Here is a 19,704-nt window from a genome sequence, read left to right on the forward strand (position 1 = left end):
TTTTGTTTTCCTCTTAATTTGTAGAATCAAGTATTAGACAAGAGCTTTTAGTCAAGAATGGGACAGTTCCAATAAAAATGAGAGTACAATCTACTTTTCGTTGCAGCATATGACTTCCCTTCCATTTGGGTAATGGGCTTTCTTTTAGCAAAGTCATATCAGATTGTGAACCTAATTTATTTACCGATTATTTGATTTTATGTATGAAAATTCAACTTTCTCTTTTCAAGTGTACAACCACATATTTTAAAATATTTGGAAGGCAAACTGATGATTTCTGTTTAAAATCAAAGATTTGATGGAACCAACTGAAGTTGCCAGTACTTGACTGTTTTTGACCTACATAATGGCAATTTCATATGGCTCAACCTGATACTTAACATGCAGCTGGGTATCTAGGTATAGATTTTCATGTGCTCCGTATGTTGTGAGGTTGTTTTCATTTAATTCTTGACACTTTTTTTTGGAAATAATAAATTAATCAGATTAAAGTGATTATTGGTTTGACAATGAGTCACTTGTTAATCAATTCAATGATTAGAGACAATTAAGTGATGAGCAATAGGGGAACTCACTGAATAAGTACAATTGCTATTTGACCATGCAGATAATCAAAGTAGGACTTAGCATCGAAGGCGTCACTGTCTTTCTCTCACACTGTCCTAAAGCCAAATGGGAGCAATCATTTAACTTACTGCTCAGCACTTTATTATTATAATGATTAAAATTAAATAACTCTGTAGTATATCAAGCAAAGCAAGTGATTCTGTGAAAATTCAGACACAGCTGTTTTCTGCAACTCCCATAATGTATCTATTTTATTCACCTCCCAGATAGGCTTTCTTAGTACTACTTGGCATAAACCAGTATTTCTACTCCCCAGTGCCCTCAGGTATGGGTTTGGACTGGATATGAATGTTCTAATTGACAACTGATGCATGCATCACATGATATTGTGGTAAAAAAAAGAGACAAAACAATAAGGTAAACTAAATAATGCATTAGTTCACTAGGTTTCCTTCGATGAAGTTTGTGAATTCAAGCCCTCTACCATTATTCAATAGCATTTGAAACTGTCTAAATATTCTAAGAATTTCTCAGGAGACATTTTCCCATATTTCTTTGAATGACATACTGTGTACATTAAAGACTGGAGGCATTTTAATATATGAAAGTAGGTACAAATCTTCAATAATGGAACAATGTATCACTTAATAAACCATAGCATTTCTAAGCTAATATAGACTTCTGTTTGACATGAGGAAGAGAAAGAATTATTCTAATGAAATTTTAGCCTATAATGTTAGCAAAGGTACTATTCTAAATTTCAGAAGGAAATAGTGTTTGTATTTGGCCGCATGTTTTTATGCATTGAATGTGTCCCTAAAAAGATATTGAAGTCAATCTCCAGTACGTTCAAAATGTGACCCTATTTGAAGATGAAATTAGGTGAGTTAAAATGCAGTCATACTGGAGTAGGATGGCCCTAAATTCAATATGATGGGTGTCCTAATAAGTAGAGGATATTTGGACACAGACAGAGAGGAGAATGCCATGTGACGACCGAGGTGAAGAACATCATAAGTTGCCAGCAAGCCACTGCTGGAAGTCAGGGGAGAGGCATGAATAGAGTCTTCCTTCTGACTTCAGAGGAAGTATGGCCTTATCCACACCTCGATTCACACTTCCAGCCCCCAGAACTGAGAGACAAAAAATTTCTGTTGTTTTAGTCCACCTAATCCATAGCTATCCTAGCAAAGTAAGACATATAATATAGCATCACAATATTTTTTAAAATTCAAGTTTTTACAAACTGTACAGTGTTGAAAAATATATATTTTGAAACTTAGTTGTTCGATTATATCATTCAATAGCTTCATTTTTGTGGAACCTGGGAACTCATCTCTTGATAAATTGCAGATGACTCACTCTCGCCTCTGTCTGAAACTTTCACCATTCCTTTTTACAGTCTTTAGTGCTGTGTCTTACCCACAACATGTAGGTCAATGACTGGTGCCATGAAGCTCAAGAAAGAAAGAGAGCTCCAATTTCGATGCTTGTCAACACACATAAACTAGACACATTCTGGATTTTTTAGGGGAAAGGCCATGTAGGTCAACTTATACTTTGGCATAGGACCATGTTGCTCCTGCCAAATGAAACAATTAATTTGTTTAAGTGGAAATGCATCAACATTGCCAGAGGAAAGTACTTCTATTTGACATCTTGACAACAGACAAATAGTCTATTAGACTAGTTATTTTTGTTTGATAAACATTTACATCACACTTCCTAGGTGCCAGGCATTGTTCTAAGCACCTTACAAATAAAAATTTGTTTAATACTCATAACCAGTCTATGGAGTAGTTATTATTTTATCTCCATTTTATAGATGGAGTAACTGAGACACTGAAAGGTTAGGTAATTTGTGTTAAACCACTAGCAACGGCACCTGCTTTGGAAAATACTGTTAAAAAAAACTCCTTGGTTAAACCTGACAGAACTTGATTTTAGTTCCTGCTGGTTGCTCTGTTGATCCTGACTTTGAGCCCAGTTCTAACAGCTAGATTTTGGCTTTATATGCTTATGCATGAATCCCTAGCACTCCGGTTGATCTTAGATAGAAACCCTTTCTAACTACGTCCTTTGCCACCATCCAAAAACAATTTCTACTCTTCCAGTTCAGATGCAGCCTAACGTTAGCCAGGTGCCTAACGGGTAACTGATGTGGTCATTTCAGCCCATCACCTGCACTTTTATTTCTGGGAGCTTCACGTCCCTTCCTATCAGTCACTTCCCATTAGACTTCTACATTGACAGCATATCTGTACTTCAGAATAATATAAAGAATAATATAATTATGAGATTTTAAATATTGTGAAATATTTAAAATCATTTCAAATAAATAAAATATTTTATATAAAACCAGAACCTCTGTATCTTCCTTCCTAATTGTATTCTTGTCCCTCCCTCCTGAGAATATTGACTAACTTGAAGTAGATGTGTAACATTCCCCATGATTTTTTTTTTCCCTACATATGTGTCTCCACAAAAAATTCATGGAATTGTTTTTGGTATGTTTAATCTTTAAATAAATGGTACCACATTGCCATTTGACAACTTTCTTTATTGCTTTTCTTTTTTTTTAGGTTTCACTCCTATTCATGATGCAATTCTAGTTCATTCTTTTTTAGTTTATATATGGTACGCTTTACCCAATTATTCCATCATTTATTGATCCATTATAATATTGGTAGGCATTTAGGCTATATCCAAACTATTAAAAGCCACATTGCAATATTAAAAAAAAACCCTCATGTCTATTTGCACACCTGTGATATTTTTCATCTGGTTGATCATCTTCCAACTTTTTACCCTTGTGCTCCTCAAGGAAAATTTTAATCCCTTTGGATCCCTTAGACATGTTTTTTAAATGAAACTACAGAATTTATTTGGAATTTACATATTTTTTTCTGTCAATGTCCTCTTCATGTTTCAGAATCCCATCCAGTTCACCAAATTGTATTTAGTTGCTATGCCTCCTGTCTCTGGTCTGGACAGTTTCTCAGTCTTTCCTTGTTCCATTACCTTCACAGTCTTGAGGAATATTGGCTAGGTATCCTGCAGAATACTATGATATGTCTCATGTTTTGCTCATGATGAGGCTGGGGTTATGGGTGCTTGGAAAGAATACCACAGAGGTAAGCTGTCCTGTCATCATGTCATATTAGGGAGTACATGATAGCCATATGACGTCACCGGTGGTGCTGTCATCACCTGGCTGAGACAGTGTTTGTCAGGTTTCTCTGCTATAAAGTTATTTTTCCCTATCCATACTTTATTCCTTGGAAACAAATACTAAATCTAGCCCACCCTCAATGGTGGGGGGAGAAGGTGGCTCCACCTACTAGATGGGGAATATTTACATATATTAAATTGAAATATCTCCTTGTATATTTTTAATTGACAACTGAAATTGGTCACATTCAGTTTAAATAGTTACAAAAGTTGCAATTTCTAGCATACCACATCATCATTCTTAAATAAAACTATTACATCCCTCTTTTAAAGGTATCCAATAGAATCTAAATACCATAGCCATTTGACATCCACTGTTACACATTTTAAAAATTCATGTTGAAGAGCTGTTTTCTTAACAATAAACAATTTTACATTGTTCTTTTTTTTTTTTTGAGCTCATATTCCCATTCTAATTTTATTACAGAATTTTTTTCTCTCAAGTACTCTATTTAATTCTTGAAATATTTTATTGATATACTTTTAATTTTAAAATACTTCTAATTTTAAAACATATTTCTTGTAACTGCAAGGCTCTAATTGTTAAAAGAGGTTTGAGTTTTCCTTCGAGTTTTCCTTGCAATTATTTTTAGTAGGCAATTGATCACAGCAACATAAACAAATTATAAATTTAAAGGTAATTATTAAACAAAATGGTAAAATTTGCTACAGCCTGAGATAATGTTATGCAAGCCAAAAACAAAGCAAAACAAAAGAAAACAAAGCAAAAACTCTTTTTTCATCCAAAAGCCTTTATTATTTTGTTGTTGTTCAATGTCAGTACAGTAAAATAGAGGTGGTTTAGCATTTCTATAGCTTGAATATCAAATGCAGTATAGAACTTGAAAAATTCCAGAAAATGTTAACAAAGAACATACCATCTTTTATAATGATTATATAAATATTGAAATTTGTTTTGCCTCTACAGTAAAAAAAAAAACAAAAAAAAAACTATTGAAGAATTTTTACCAAAATATTCTAGAAAGTAAAAATCTATGACCAAAAGTATTTTTAAAAAATTATTACCAATAATAAATGTTTTTATAGCTCTATGGATTACATCCCTTCAAACCCCTTTTATCTGAAATATAAACTCAAAGAAGTAAAATAAACCTTCTTTTTAAATTAATAATTATATTTGCCAGTTGCAAAAAAAGTGGCACCTTCAAAGTCATTTATGGAAATGCTTAGTATTTGATAGCAAAAGGTAGTGACTAAATGCTGTCATTACTGATTGAGCAAAACAAATACTGTATAAAGACATGATTTTGTAATTGATAATTTATTTTATTTTTTAAATTTTTTGATGATAATTTCTATGAATTAAATACTTTGTTTTGCAAGTAAGAAAAGTACTTTATAATGTGTTACAATAAAGACCTTTTTTGGGGGTGAGGGGAGACAAATAATTAAACATAATTTGATAGTTAAAACTGAGGACCATGTCATGCCTTAGTTTTGACCAATAAACAATTATCAGACAAACCAAAACCTTTCAACTTTGTGAATGGAGCAATAAAAAACAAAACTGAATTTAACTTCATTTGTAGAAATTTGAATGACTTCATGATTTAAGTTCCATGTACTGATAACTTCTCTCTCTTTTGAAGAACTTGGATATATACAAGAACTAGCTTTCATTCAGCAATCATTCATTCATATGGAATATTTACAGTCTGTTCTCACAGATTATCATTAAACAAATTAATTCCTAATGAATTATATAAAATTTTAATGGTAATTGTGATAATTGCTATGAAAAAATTGTGCTTTGAGAGTATTCATTGGAAATTAAAACAGAAGTGCATGTTACGTGCAACCTTAGATCATACCCCAAACTCAAGCAAGTTTTTAACCTAGTCCTGTGTTAAAATAATTCACGTTTGTTTAAAATTAAATTCCCAAGACACATTTTCATTTTTTTATGTACAATATCCCTTAAAGTATGTGTTGTTGTATTAGTAATACAACTAATGTGACCAATTGAATCTAAATGTAGAATAATTTTTGTTCATGCAAGAGGTTTTTTGTTTATTTATTGCTGATGAAACAAGTTGTCCAGAAAGGATTTTTTAAAGTGAGCCAATTCATGTTAATCTAGCATTATATAATATTTAAGATAAAATATTAAGGACATTTTTGCATGTAGATACTTCCTGACTTAGTTAAACAGATATCTCTCATATTTTAATTATAAATTGATACATAAAACATTTGACTAAATTCAAACTAAGGCTTAAATCTAAATTAAGGATAACAGAAATATGCCTATATGTTTATTCACATCCTCAGTACAATTTCCTAAAAATTGGACCTGTAATATTGAAAAGGATTTTAAAAAGGTAAAACATAACTATTTTTAGGAATTTTGCCCCAAAAGGATTTCAGTCTTTGCATGTCAGTTATAAATTTCCTAGACAAATTGTTTTCTAGAACAGAATGCAAAATTCAACCTAGTTCTTCCAGTCAGGCTCAAATTCAATTATCATGCATATTACAAGGAAATAGCAATTCTACCTGCTTCACCATGATATTTTAATATGGTAGTATAAAATATGCTAGTTTTTGTTAAGGTAATGATATTCTTTGCTTCAATTGTCGTAATTGAGTATACAGTAATTTGGAGGAAGGATGGATTTAAAAAATAGGAAGTAATTTCAAGAAATATCTTCGATATTTTTAATTCTCTGAATGTGACTTAATTTTATGATTATTTTATTCTGTCATTTGGCTGGTTTAAATCAGACCAAAGTTTTCCAAGTTTCTCATGCGGGAAGATCCTATGGTCTCTGAGGCTACCAACAACATTGTCAGGATGAGATATTTCCTAGAACTCCTTTAAAGTTTTCTTTAAGAAGGAACATGAAGGAAGCCAAGTATTTCTAGGTGGTGTCATCTTGTAAATATCCTTGTGAGGTTATGTGGTGGATACACAGGCATATTGTCACAGGATCCTTTGTTCCCCAGAGAGTAAATGACAGTCCTGAGGGTTTGCTGAAATTGCTCACACATTTTACTTTATAATTTCATTTATTTTTTACAGCACCAAGGTTTTGAGGATGTTTAAAATAATATGAAAACACTAGGGATGCATTGCTTGGGTGTAAGGTGGAATATATAAAAAACACCCAGGGGTTAGTTTATATCTTAGTGCCAAATTGTGGTTAATTGCCAGTTGTATGAAGTTCATTTAGATAGATGCCCTGATGGGTGAATTAGCTTCATTTCTTTTTATTAGCTCTTATGCTATTTAAGTACAAATTCCATTGTTGTTGAATGTCATATGCTCTATACTCATCATGGCTGGGATCTCTTGTACTGTCTTGTGATATCTAGGGAAGAAATACAGAAACATTGGCCCTTAAAAAACCCTAATGTCACCTGAGGTTGCCCCGGTACCTGGAACTTTATAAAAAATTGACTTTAAACTCCTATCCCGTATACAGTAGGAAATCAAACATTGTGCTAGAGATTTCTTTGAAATTCTGGGGACTACTGTGACCCAGAGTTCCTATTTCCTGCATCCAGTGAACTCTTTGTCTCAGGCTTATCACACAGCTTGCTACCAAACTTACAATCAGCTCTGCATTCACATAAAGGACTTGTGTGTGCCCCAGTTGTTAAGAAACATGTAGGATGGTAGAAGGGACTTGATCTCACATAAATGTAAATCGACTTAAAATGCTATATTACACATCCTTATTATGTGGGTTTTAGCCAGTTTTTCTGGGAATTTCTCACTGACCCTCTTTCTTTATATAATGCTCAGTCACTGCCATAGTTTTCAGCCTATTCCTCTCTTTCTCCAACATTCTTTTCTCCTAATAATTTGGTGTACCTAATAAGATAATTTCCTTAAAAAAAAAAAAAAGTTCTTGATCTACCCAAGCAGGAAAAGGATTCTTATCCATGATACATATTTTCTATGACTAATTAGAAAAAATTTTTAGCTTTTAATCCTGTGTATATTATAAAATCTAAATAAAGTACAGTTCAAACAAGCTTTCTGACAATATCTTAGATTTCAATACAAGAAGCTTTCAAAACATGCTGATGGAGATTAGGAAACCTGATGTAGTCATTTGACCTATTTTGAAAACCTGAACATAGAAGTAAATTGTGATTTAACAAATCCTGATTGCCAAATCTAATTGTTTCAATTTTATTCTTAAGAATCAATCATAAGTAAACTTAAACCCCTCAAGTAATCATAGACTTATCATTTACTCTTCTAGACTCAAATAGACCCATTAAATCCAGGTAGCTGATTCAATTGTGGGCCCTCAAAAAGTTGAAACAAAATGTTTTCATAATTTCTAGACTGTCATCAGCTGCCTGGAATTATTTTGAACCAAATGGAGGTACTGTTTTCTGGTCACAAATTGCTGGAATAAAATAGTTAAGGAAAACTTGTTCCTTAACTCCTTCCCACTAAGACACCAGATTCTATGAGCCAAAACTCACAAAAGAACGCTGAGTTTTTCTTAAAGACATGGAGTCTAGGTGGGGGTGGGGGTGAGCAATTTTATTTGTTTCTCAAATCAGAATCTTGGTGAGAAAGTCAGGTTTGACAGGTATTTATATTAGCCAATTATCTCGCTTTTGCCCACGTTTTCCATTTTTAATTTATATTCTTGCCCCAAGCGTAAAACATATGTTATTTTTGGCTGTCAAAGTTCTTCTCCTATCCCTGTGCACTAATTTCTGTGCTTGCTCCACCTTTAGAGTCTAATATTGAACTAACATCAACTACAAGGAGAAACAAGGCAACCTCTGAACTTTAGCTGTCAGCAGAAGTTGAAAAGAGTAGTAATGGGAGCAAGATGTGGTGTGGGGATGCTGTTGGGAAGATGGAGCCTCACCAGTGATGGCTGCTACTTTCTCTCTGGAGAATAAACCCCACCCCCAAATTCTTGGCTCCTTCTGCATGAGAAAGTAATGCTATCATTATCTAGTGAAAAATGTGTCCTAGGATTTTGGGGTTTTCCAGAGGTGGCCATGCCCTTTTTCTCTAGCCTGATCATTAATAGTGTGCCCTACCAGAGCAAAAGGCAATATTCAGAGTTTAATAAACTCAAGAGCCCAGAGTCCTTAGGGGTGAAAATAATGCTACCCTTTGAAATCTTGGCACTCAGAGAAAAGAGTATTCCACAACTTTGCCAAAAACCATTGCATACTGTTTGTTTTAGCAGTCATCCAAGCCATGTCTACCTTTGGAGGGAGGAAGCTATGTATCCTTAAATCTCACATGGCACATTAAAAAAGGAAATGAGTCTTCTCTTATTGTCCCCAAACAGGCACAAAGAAAAGTAAGCACGTTTTAAAGATTTTGAAAATTCAGTTTCCATTTGTTTCAGCACTGGACTTCAAGTTTGGTCCATTAGACATGCTTTACTTTTGACCTGCCCCAAAGATAGCTAGCTTAAATACACTTCTGTGAATTTGTTATATTTTTATAAAAAACACTTTACAAAGTTCTTATAAACTAACTTACTTTCCATGGGAGAGAGTATCGTCAGTGAGGAAGAAACTTAGAGAAGGATTTATTAAACTTTCATACTCTAAACTCAGGCTAGAACCCCTGATTTTATCTCAAACAATAAAATTTTTCTTATATTTACTATTATTATGTTAAAGACTTATTTCAGTCTTTGATCTCCACCCCACCCCCTGCCATTGGAGCAATTTCCTACCATACTTGACTTTGTTATCATTTTAGAGTGTTAAACACTTGAATTTTCATTGGAACAAATGACATTCCCTAAGAAGAAAGAATCATTGGGAAAAGCAGACAAAAGAATAAGCAAGTTAAGAAAAAAGTATCATTAAATATTCATTTCACACCGTTAAAAAATTGTTTCTTTATAGGAATTATAAGAGAAGAATTTACCCATGATATCTTAGAAAGCCAAAGTTTGCCAAGATGTATTAAGTGGATTTACCACCAACTTTTACCGTGGAGATTCTGAACATAGCCAACATTTTCCTTGACAAATGAGAGCTGAAATCTGTTCTTGAACTCTACTACACAAACATACTCCAACCACTATTGTCTGCTAATATCTAAGATGAGCCTAATCAAATTGAAGCCAGAAAAGATAGTCATTGGGGGAATCTGGTAGGCACAGTATGGTATCCCAAATCAGTTTTCAGATCCAAGCTGTCTACCTGATCTTTGATTCAAGAACTATTAATTGAGTATCTTCTATGTAAAAGGCATATACTATTGGAAAACAAATGTGAAATACCAAGTTTTCTGCTCTAGACAGGGAAAAAGTCTTGTAGTCAACTAAGACATATACATAATCATCTACAGTAACTTTTTAAAAGGTATTGTTAAGTCTCTAATACTTACCCCAAAATATGTTATAGGTCCTTTGAGGAGGAAGAGAGAATGTTTAAAGCGAGTAAGTATGGGAGAAGAGCATGCTTTAAAGATGTGAGTGACATTGATCTGGGCCTTAAAATTTGTCAAGATTTCAACAGATGCATACGGTGTGGGTAAGAAGGTGGAGATTTCATGGAGTGAACACAAGTACAATATTTTCAGATCTGTTGTAACCATTAAAAACCCTGTAGCAAAATGGAAAATATTGCAAAGCAGCTTGAATTGGTGTGTACTTATAAGTAAATAATGGCCATACTACAATTTTTACATGAGGTTGGACAAAAGAGTCTTCATTCTGTGATGTTTGCTGCACTATCCTTGGAAAAATTCCTCATAGATATCACTATTCTCTATGATTGGTTTATTCAAATATTAATGTCAAAGGCACTATACAACACCCAACCTGATTGTTTTGCTCTTATGATTTGAAGCATATTGGGTAATGGTCTCAGACGGATTCAGATTGTCAACCTCCTTGGTATATATTGGTTATAAAACAATGGCAGAATAAGGGAGAGTCCACTGATTTTGTTTGGTGGCCTAACCATGATATTTTTCTCCAAACTTTTATGATTGAAGCTGCTGTCTGTGATTACAAGTTTTCACTAGTCTGCATGCCAGCAGGAAGAGACTAATCCCCTGTGGTCCAATAATTTTCTTCTACATTTTGACACTGCTGCCAACATGTTGAGGTCCCCCATGAGCATCAGGCTGTCAGATGGTAGAGCAGCTGTGATGAGTGTATCCAGATCTCTGCAGAACTTCCCCCTCACTGGAATGTATGACAGTCAGGATGTCTGCATTGACAAAAGAAATAAATGGTCATTATCAGGCCACACAGTGACCAGTCAAGTCAGAGACAGGTATCTACCCGAACAGCAATTGCTTGGCAATCCTTTCCCCTTAAGTCTCATTTCTTCTCACGATATTCCTGTAATCCCTAGGGGGAAATATTCAAAATGTTTTGTTTCCAATATGATTCTTCAACAGGAGTTCCTCCTCATGTTTTTGCAATTAACTAAAAAGACCAACAGAGAGCCATATTTTCATGATCAGCCTCCCAGTGTCTGAAACGACCCCACCCTAACTGCCATCTTGGAGTCCTTTACTGTTAGTTCCAAAAGGGGAAAATTAACCCACTCACACTTCACAAATACACTTATAATTGCAAATTACAACCTACTGGGAGACTACAGGAATTTAGCAACAGACCAGACTGAATGATTCTGCAGACCACATTGAGTTGGAAAGTAAGACAGGTTTTTGCTCTCTGGGGAGAATCTTCAGAATTCCTGGTCCATGTTATGTCCTTAGATAGGCACGGCATCTTGAGAGGATTGGTATTGTGTTCATTAAGGTGTTTATGTTATTTTCTACCTCTTGGACTGAGAAACAGGACATAAAACATATGTTAGGGAAATGGAAGACATTTCATAGCTTGCAATATTAGGATTAAAAATTATAATATTTATGGTAAAAAGACTCCAATTACCATTTTACTGGGCAGAATCTTTGCAAGATGAATGCAAACTAGAACTGGAATTTCATCTTTAACTTGTTATAGTTCCATAAGAAGCCACATGGCTGGACTTTCAAGCACAGTTCCCCCCTTCAGTACAGTATGTGCCTTTAATTTTTTGTTACTGTGAATTTTACATTCTAAAAGTCATGTATTAAAAAAATTAAAAAATGAAATACTAATGGAGTCAGATAATACAGGAGGCTAACACCATTTTTTAAAGAAAATAAATAAGCTTTTTGATTTCAACTCTCTTGTGAAGTGAATTTTCTTAATTTTCTCATTGAGAGTATCCCAGATGCTTTCTATTGGCATCGTGTCTAAAAGGAGATGACTCGGGAGATGAAAAACACAGCCCTGACTTGCTGATGATTACTAATCTCTCATGATTTTACTCTATAACCTTTTTCTGTGAAGCAAACTTAGTGGGGATGGAGAGAACAGAACTTCAACTGAAGTTAGAAATAAATTAAAGCTTTTGGTTTAAAGCGAAGAGGCTGGTCTTTCCCCACTTCCATGAGTTCTTAATGGAGTCAGAGACTTTGAGCACCTGTGCACAAGACACCCTCAGACATCCTCTAGGGGAGCCTTCTGCTCACCCCCTTACTTGTAGAACAATCAGTCTGCAGGCCTCTGCATTTACTGAGCACTCTTTTTTTTTTTGTCATAAAGTAGTAACTGGATTACAGAATCTGTAATCCAGTGGTTGGCAAATATTTTTTGTAAAGGACCAAAGAGAAAATATTTTGGCTTAGTGGGCCACACAGTCTCCCTCATAGCAACTCAACTCCCATTCTAGTGTGAAAATAGCCATAGATATTATGTAATTTAGGGGGTGTGGCTGTTATCCTATAAGAGTTTATTTACAAAAATAGACAGCAGACCAGATTTGCCAGTCCCAGCTTTAGACCAAGAAAACCATGTTCCCACCATGCCCTGCTGCCCCCCTCTCCAACCTACCCCCAGCCCAAGCACACAGGTATACACATTCTCAGGGACAGACATTTTTATTTGGTTTCACAAAGCTCTAAGTTGCCCAGGTCAACCCAGAAAAGCCTTTCACATCCTCAAATTATTTTCCACCCCAAGTTTTACAAACTGGTCAAGCTGCAATGTTTAAATGCAGGAAGTTCCTGAACCCTCTGATTCTTTCTGGGCACTAAGTTAGGAAGAAGGGAAGGAGGCTGGGTGGCAGTGGTAGAGAAAAAGAAGGAATTTTATTTTCCTGTGCGCAAGAGAATTGGCACCACTATATGTTTCTCTCTTAAAATGTCAATATGATTTAGACATGCATGTTTAATCAGGAAAATTAAGCTATCTTAGAAAGGAATTGCTGATGGAGATTCTCTCAGAATCCCTTCTACAATTATTAAATGGGATAGAACTGCTCCCTTCAGCATTTTTCATACCCTCATTAGCTTCATTTACTAAATCTTACAGAAAAAAAATTTGCGTTTTTTTGTTTCATTGCTCAATTTTTAAAATGTGCAATCAAGGGGAATCTTTTACCCTGATTCCTTGCCTGATCACCCATCTTGTGTTATTCCTTTGTTTAAAGAGCTTGAAGTTTAAAATGATTTGTCTCCCTTGGACTTCAAACACAAAAGATGTCTTATGTTGAATGATCACCAACAAATCAGAGGCACAGTCTTACTGTGGGGTGGGGCGGGAGCGGGGCAGAGGCCCACAGAAGAGGTAGGGCAGGTTGGATTCTTGAGAGGCCATATTGGAAACCACTCTCCTACTATCCCAAAGGATCAGGCAGGGAACATTTCCTCAGTCTTGGCTCTGATTTTCTCTTGCTGGGTCATTGGGAATTCTAAAGGAATCTGTGCACTAGAGGTATTTCATGTGATCACTTACTAAACTCAGTTATGCTTCTACTGTTCTTTGCAGACTCTCCTTGAAAACTGATTTTACTGCTGAAAAGAACTTGACAGCTCATCCAATCCAAAGGATGTCAAAACCGGTTGATTATCAACATCTCCCAATACGTCTGTTAAAAAATTAAAGTTTTCGGGCCCTAAAGAGATTCTGACTAAGAAATTCTGGCAAGTCAAGGGAATCTGTATTTCAAACCAACCTCTGTGTGAATTCAGTCTCTTGCCCATAGACCAACATTTGAGAATCACTGGTTTAGAAATGATATAGTTTGAGAGGTGAAGTGAATTACCCAAGTTCACACAATTAGTAACTGGCAGAGCTGGGTGCTGGGTCAGTAAATGTTGGCAGGACTGCAGCCACCTCTTACCACTGGGCCCATGACAAAATTCATTCATTCTCCAGGCAGGCAGTACTGATTGTCGCATGAGTTGAAACTTAGGTTATTCCGAGATAGAACACTAGACTTGCCAGGTACCCATTTTTGAGCCAATTGGTTGGGTATTTTACATTTCTATCTGGTAAAATTAAAAAAAAAAAAAAAAAAAAAATGAAAATGTCTCTTCTGATATTTTAAAAATGTTTTGTTTATGAATCATGACCCTCTGAGAGTTGACCTCGATGTTTATGTGCTCTAGTTGACAATAAAGCTCTTCTAAAATTAATGGAATAAATTTCTTCATTGTGGCCCTAAAGAGTGAAAGGAGTTTCTTTGGGTCACAGTATTTTTGGAAAGATCATTTCTAAGAATATTAATGTTGGTGCACATGTAGATTAAGAACTTCTCATTGTCCTTGAGATAGCACCAGACTTTGATGAAGGGGTACACATTCAAATCCCTTAGGCTGTGTTGCAAGGTATTCCCTTTAGCAATGTGGAAAGCAGTTCTGAAGCAAGAGGGTGGGTGTATTTGAATAGACATTTACCAACCAACTGGTCTTTAGGGAAGACATTAACAAAGTATCTCCAACCTGAACAAAATCATATGCTAGAATATTATACTCCTAAGAGTCTGGGAGAGACTGTCCCAGATGAGTGGAAGTGAATTTCAAGTTTATGAAATGCATCTCATAAAATATGACAGATTTTAAAAAGGACCAAATATTCAGTGGAAGCTGCCCTCTGCTACACCCAGTTTGCTGAAGGTAAACTGTCCTCAGGGCCATAGTTCTGCCTTCAGTGGAAAACTATTCTCAAAACACCCTCTGATGTTACCTGCACTAAAGGCATTAAAAATATATATAAAAATACATCTGCCTTCAAACTGCCACCACTAGAACCCCAAATACCTTTCTATTATGAAACCATCTTTTCTAGATCATGTTCCTAGAGGGCAGGCATTGGCAGGTTCAGGACTTTCTTATGCAGCCACCACCGTGTCTGGTATACAGTGGGAGGTCAAACATCTGTTGAATGAATAAATATTTATTTGTTGATTGAAGAAGTGGATTCATCATTATTTTACTTTTTCAAAAATAATATAATTATTACTCTTTCTGCCAACCGCATCTGCTTTCCCTTCCCCAGCTGTCCCTTTGGCTTTCTAACAGCCTTTTATGCAAATGGTGATGTATCCATACCTGTAATGCCCAATGCATGAGAATGTGCTAGAGCTGCTGCAGCCATTCCATTGGGAAGTCATTATAAGGCATATTTATCTCCTGGGTAGAAACAATCCCTCCAGGTTGCTGTTTATCTCTTGCATATTTATGTTCCTTGCATATTTATGAGTCTCATAGTAAGGAAGAAAGTCTATGATGGCTATAAACTAGTGTGCTTAGGGAACTGTGGTCATTTCTAAATATTCAGTTTGATTTGCCTTTGACTGCTGAGTCCTCCCTGGCCCTGGTAGTCTCCTTGAAGAGTCTTCTTACCCTTCATGAAAAACTGTCTTCCTCTGCCTCGTAGAAACTGGTTTGCATCTGGGGGTCTCTTATTTGACCAGCTGCCAGGTTGAGTATGGATGAATTCATGTTACCATCTGTTAGGGAGCCGTGTGTTCTTGCCTGTATATTTAGCAGGTTTATTCAATTAAAGTTTAGGATAATACACTAGGGCAAACAAATGAGTACCTCAAAAGCTATTCAGGAGATACACACACTCTCTCTCTCTCTCTCTCTCTCTCTCTTTCTCTCTCTAGGTCAAGAGTTGTAGGAAAGTACAGATGCTAAGAACTTGAAATTCATACTACAGATGAACACACCTTGGCCTAGAGAAAGTGCCTACCACTGATTATAAATTGCAGGAGAAACGTAAGTTTCATATTATAAGTAGGATTCTTCTGAAGAGCAAGGTTGGTCTTGAAAATAAGATATAAGCATGTCTTTATCCCATTCATTTTCCATTTTCCTCCTTTCTCCTTCTTTCCTACCTTTCGTTTTTTCTCCCTTCTCCCTTCCTTCCTCCTGGAAATAAAGAATACTTTGATTCATTTCCTTAAACATGAGTTCTCATTTCAGTGTATGCATGACTATGGTTTCTTCAATGTCGAAAGTACTATGACATTCAATGTTCTAACTGTGTCTCCATCTTTTAATAGTAAATGTAGCATATAGAGTTTTTGTGAAAATTGTTCAGCATCTATCTATGACATTCCTAACAGGTCCAAAGTTTGCACCTTGCTATTTGTATCTTGCTATTTGCCAATAGTTTGATAAAAAGTTCAGATTGATTAAAGGGTTATCACTTCATAATATATTTCAAACCATCGAAATGCTCTGGAATATATTAACCAGTCACTACCAAAAATCTTCCAATGCCATTAGCAGTATTGGAGAAAATGTAAGAAGAAGCATGGATCTTGAGTGTAGGGCTAAAGATAGAATGCAAAAATGGGGCAGCAGATAAATCCTCCATTATCCCATTAATTGACCTCTTCTGGATGAAGTTCAGATACCAATGCCCATTTCTGCATTATTCTATGGGGCTTCACTATATAATCTCTATCACTTCATAAATCCTCAAGAAAGTGAATGTTTTGAAGTTTAATGGATTTTTCCCTTGGTAAAAGTTTCATGGACAAAACAGAACAAAAAACATATATTCATCTATTTATTCAGTAATGTACCAAACATTTAATAAGAGCCTGCTGTGGTCCAAGAACTGTTCTAGGCACTTGAGGCATCAGAAAACAAAACAGGCAAAAATACTGACCTGCAGAATTTGCACTTTAAAAATAAAAGTCAGCATGGCCCCAGAGACAGAGCATCACTGATGTTGCATTTCTTGTTCAATAAATCCTGCTATTTTATGGTTCGGTGTTTATGCAATGACCAGGAAGTCGGGCTAATCAAGCAAAAATTGCTAAAAATTATTACTCAAAATATCTCTTCAACTACTCAAGATTAATGCCTAAAACCCACTGATACTGGGAAATCCCATTTTGAGTGATGAATCCATTTTAATCTTTCTAAGATTAAAGGTTGACCTTTAATCTTAGCACAATATGACTATCCCTGGGAGGAACAGTTTCTTCAAATGACACCAACACAGTTCTCATTAGTGCTGTGAAGACAACAAGCAAAGAGCAAGATGAAGACCAGAGAGCAGAGAGGAGGGAAGGCCTCCAGGAGAAGAAGGAAAGGCAATGGTGAGGAGGAAGAAGAGCTGCAGAGTAAACAGGCATTTTTCTCAGTTTTGACCCAGAGTCAGACTGTACTTACAATATTCATTTTCAACTGGTATCTCAATATTGCTCACAATGAATTTACCTGTTAAAAAGCATGTCTTGGAGACCTTTTTAGTTACTCTTCTCTTTCTCCATCCTTCTGATACTGCTTGATACAAGTAAGTTCTCATGTATGTTGTGCTTACTTGGAAAGGATCCGTGAGAATATAGAGCCATTGAGAAGAAGTGATAATAGTCCTGTTTGCAAATTTTGTATTTAGAAATACATGTAACAGGCTAAGGAGGCACGTAAACATTGTGTGCGAATTGCATGTAAACATTTGTACCTTTCTCACTTTTCTTCATGCCTGACTAGGCCATTGAATACATCTTTATAGAAACTAGTAATCTCTCTTGAAAATTCTTTGCCTCTCCAGCATTGCGAATTTAAAATGTAGTCGAAGAGCTTACCTAAAGGAATCTTTTTAAAAGAAACTTTGATGTGAGCAACAGAAATGCATTCTTCTTTGCCCATTTCTGAAATTGGCAGGCAGTTCTTCAGTGTTTTAAAAATGTTTAAGTGTTATAAATGATTTTACATGTGTAGTCAAACAGGCCAAAGGCATTTAAAATTTTTCTAAAAAATAATTTAAAAACTTAATTAAAAACAAAGAGCAAATCACCATCTGCTCTTTTGTCTTTTAAATTGACCCCTGGCATTGAAAATGAGTATGTTTCAAGTGGCAATGGGAATGAATGGATGTCATTAATGATCTGTCTTTGGAGACTGAATTTAGAATATGATTAACAGTCAGGATGTGTCTGTCTTCCCCAAACCATCTCTTGGGCTGCATGTTGCCATCAGCAATGGACGTGCTGTTATCCTGTTACTGATTTGCGACTGTTTTGACCTGGACCTAACTCCATTACTCTTGGAGATTACAAAACACACAACATATAGAGAACTTATCTCTTACTTGTGAGAGCCTAGAAGTACAATGTAGTAATTTCCTATTTCCCTCAGTGGATGCCTAGATTGTATAAGGATTTTCTCTACATCTTTTCCTCTTGCTTCCATAGTACCCAACTCATGTCTGTATGTTTTGAGATGGAAAAAAATAATCACTTCAAGTCACTATGGATTTGTGAATCATGGTTTTTATTTCAAGTAACTTAGATTCTTTTCCTCCTAAATGAGTGATCATATAAAGTTTATATAAAGGATGATTATCTCCCAGTGTTAAAGTATCTAAGAAAGGAAATTCACAAAACGAAATTCACTTGATGACCAACAAGTTAAAGAGAATTGGGTAGGGTTAATGATTTTGTCACTCAGGAACAGTAAAGGCCAATTGATTACCTATGTTGAGGATATTTATTAATGGCAATATTTTCCAGATTCAGAATCTCTTATATGAAATATGTCAAGTGACTTTGATTGTAAGCAACAAAAATCCAACTCTAAATAATAAACCTTACACAATAAGAACATAATATTACAGATAAATGGTAGGAATTAAACAGGGCAGCTCAAGGTAGAATATAGTCAGTGGTTTCCAATTACCAGAAAGAACCCGGTTCTTTTCAGTCTACCATCCTTAGCCTGGCCCCCTCAGAGGGCCAATATTATATATCAATCATCATTACAATGCAAGTGTGTAGAACAAATGGAAGGCAGAATGGCCTTAGACCTGGCGTCCCCACTTTCTATCTGTTTGTAATTTAGGCAAGTTCCTTAATCATTTGTAGCCTCAGTTTTTATCAGCTGTAACTTGGTGATGACTTCCTTGAGGGGTTATTAAAGGAATTAGAAAGAATGGGTGTACAATGCCTGAGTTATAATAGATACTCACTAAATAATGGATATCATTATTTCTATTATTGGGTTAAGAAATACCTTGTTATAGAAACTAGATTGTTAGCTAATTTGGTCCCACTGGCAACATGTTAACAAATCATCTCTCACACTGGGTCACTTTTGCAGGATGTTAATCTCATCTATTTTGCATTCATTTTTCTGTTTCCATCTTAGATCCTGTATCAGTCAGGGTTTGGTCTCCAAAACAAAGGCCCTAGAAAGGTCTGGAAAGGAAGAGTGAGAGAATCAGAGAAATGGTCACTAACAAGTTCACCTGAAGCCCTGCTTGAAGCTTGTAGGGAAATTCAAGAAATCATACACTGCTGGTCACCGAAGTGGGCCACCACGAATCAGGAGATGGAGTGGTGAATGGAAACTGCAGCCTCTGGGGAAGCAAAATTTCCATGTAACTGCGGTAATCTGGGATCCTCAACCAATTACCTCATGTCATTGGCCAGGGCCACTATGTCAGTAGGATCATCAGTTAGAAAGATGGACCAGACAGAGAGTGGAAGAGAAAAGCACAAGCTGGGAATTGTCAGGTACCTCTACATCTGTCCATCAACAGATCTGTCTGTGGAAGCTTATCTGAGTAGCTGCTTCTGCTTCTCTTCCACCTTCCAAATCTCACACAAGCTCCTCTTTTAGCCAAC

Source organism: Choloepus didactylus, chromosome 14 (genome assembly GCF_015220235.1).
Source record: "Choloepus didactylus isolate mChoDid1 chromosome 14, mChoDid1.pri, whole genome shotgun sequence".
NCBI classification, from domain to species: domain Eukaryota; kingdom Metazoa; phylum Chordata; class Mammalia; order Pilosa; family Megalonychidae; genus Choloepus; species Choloepus didactylus.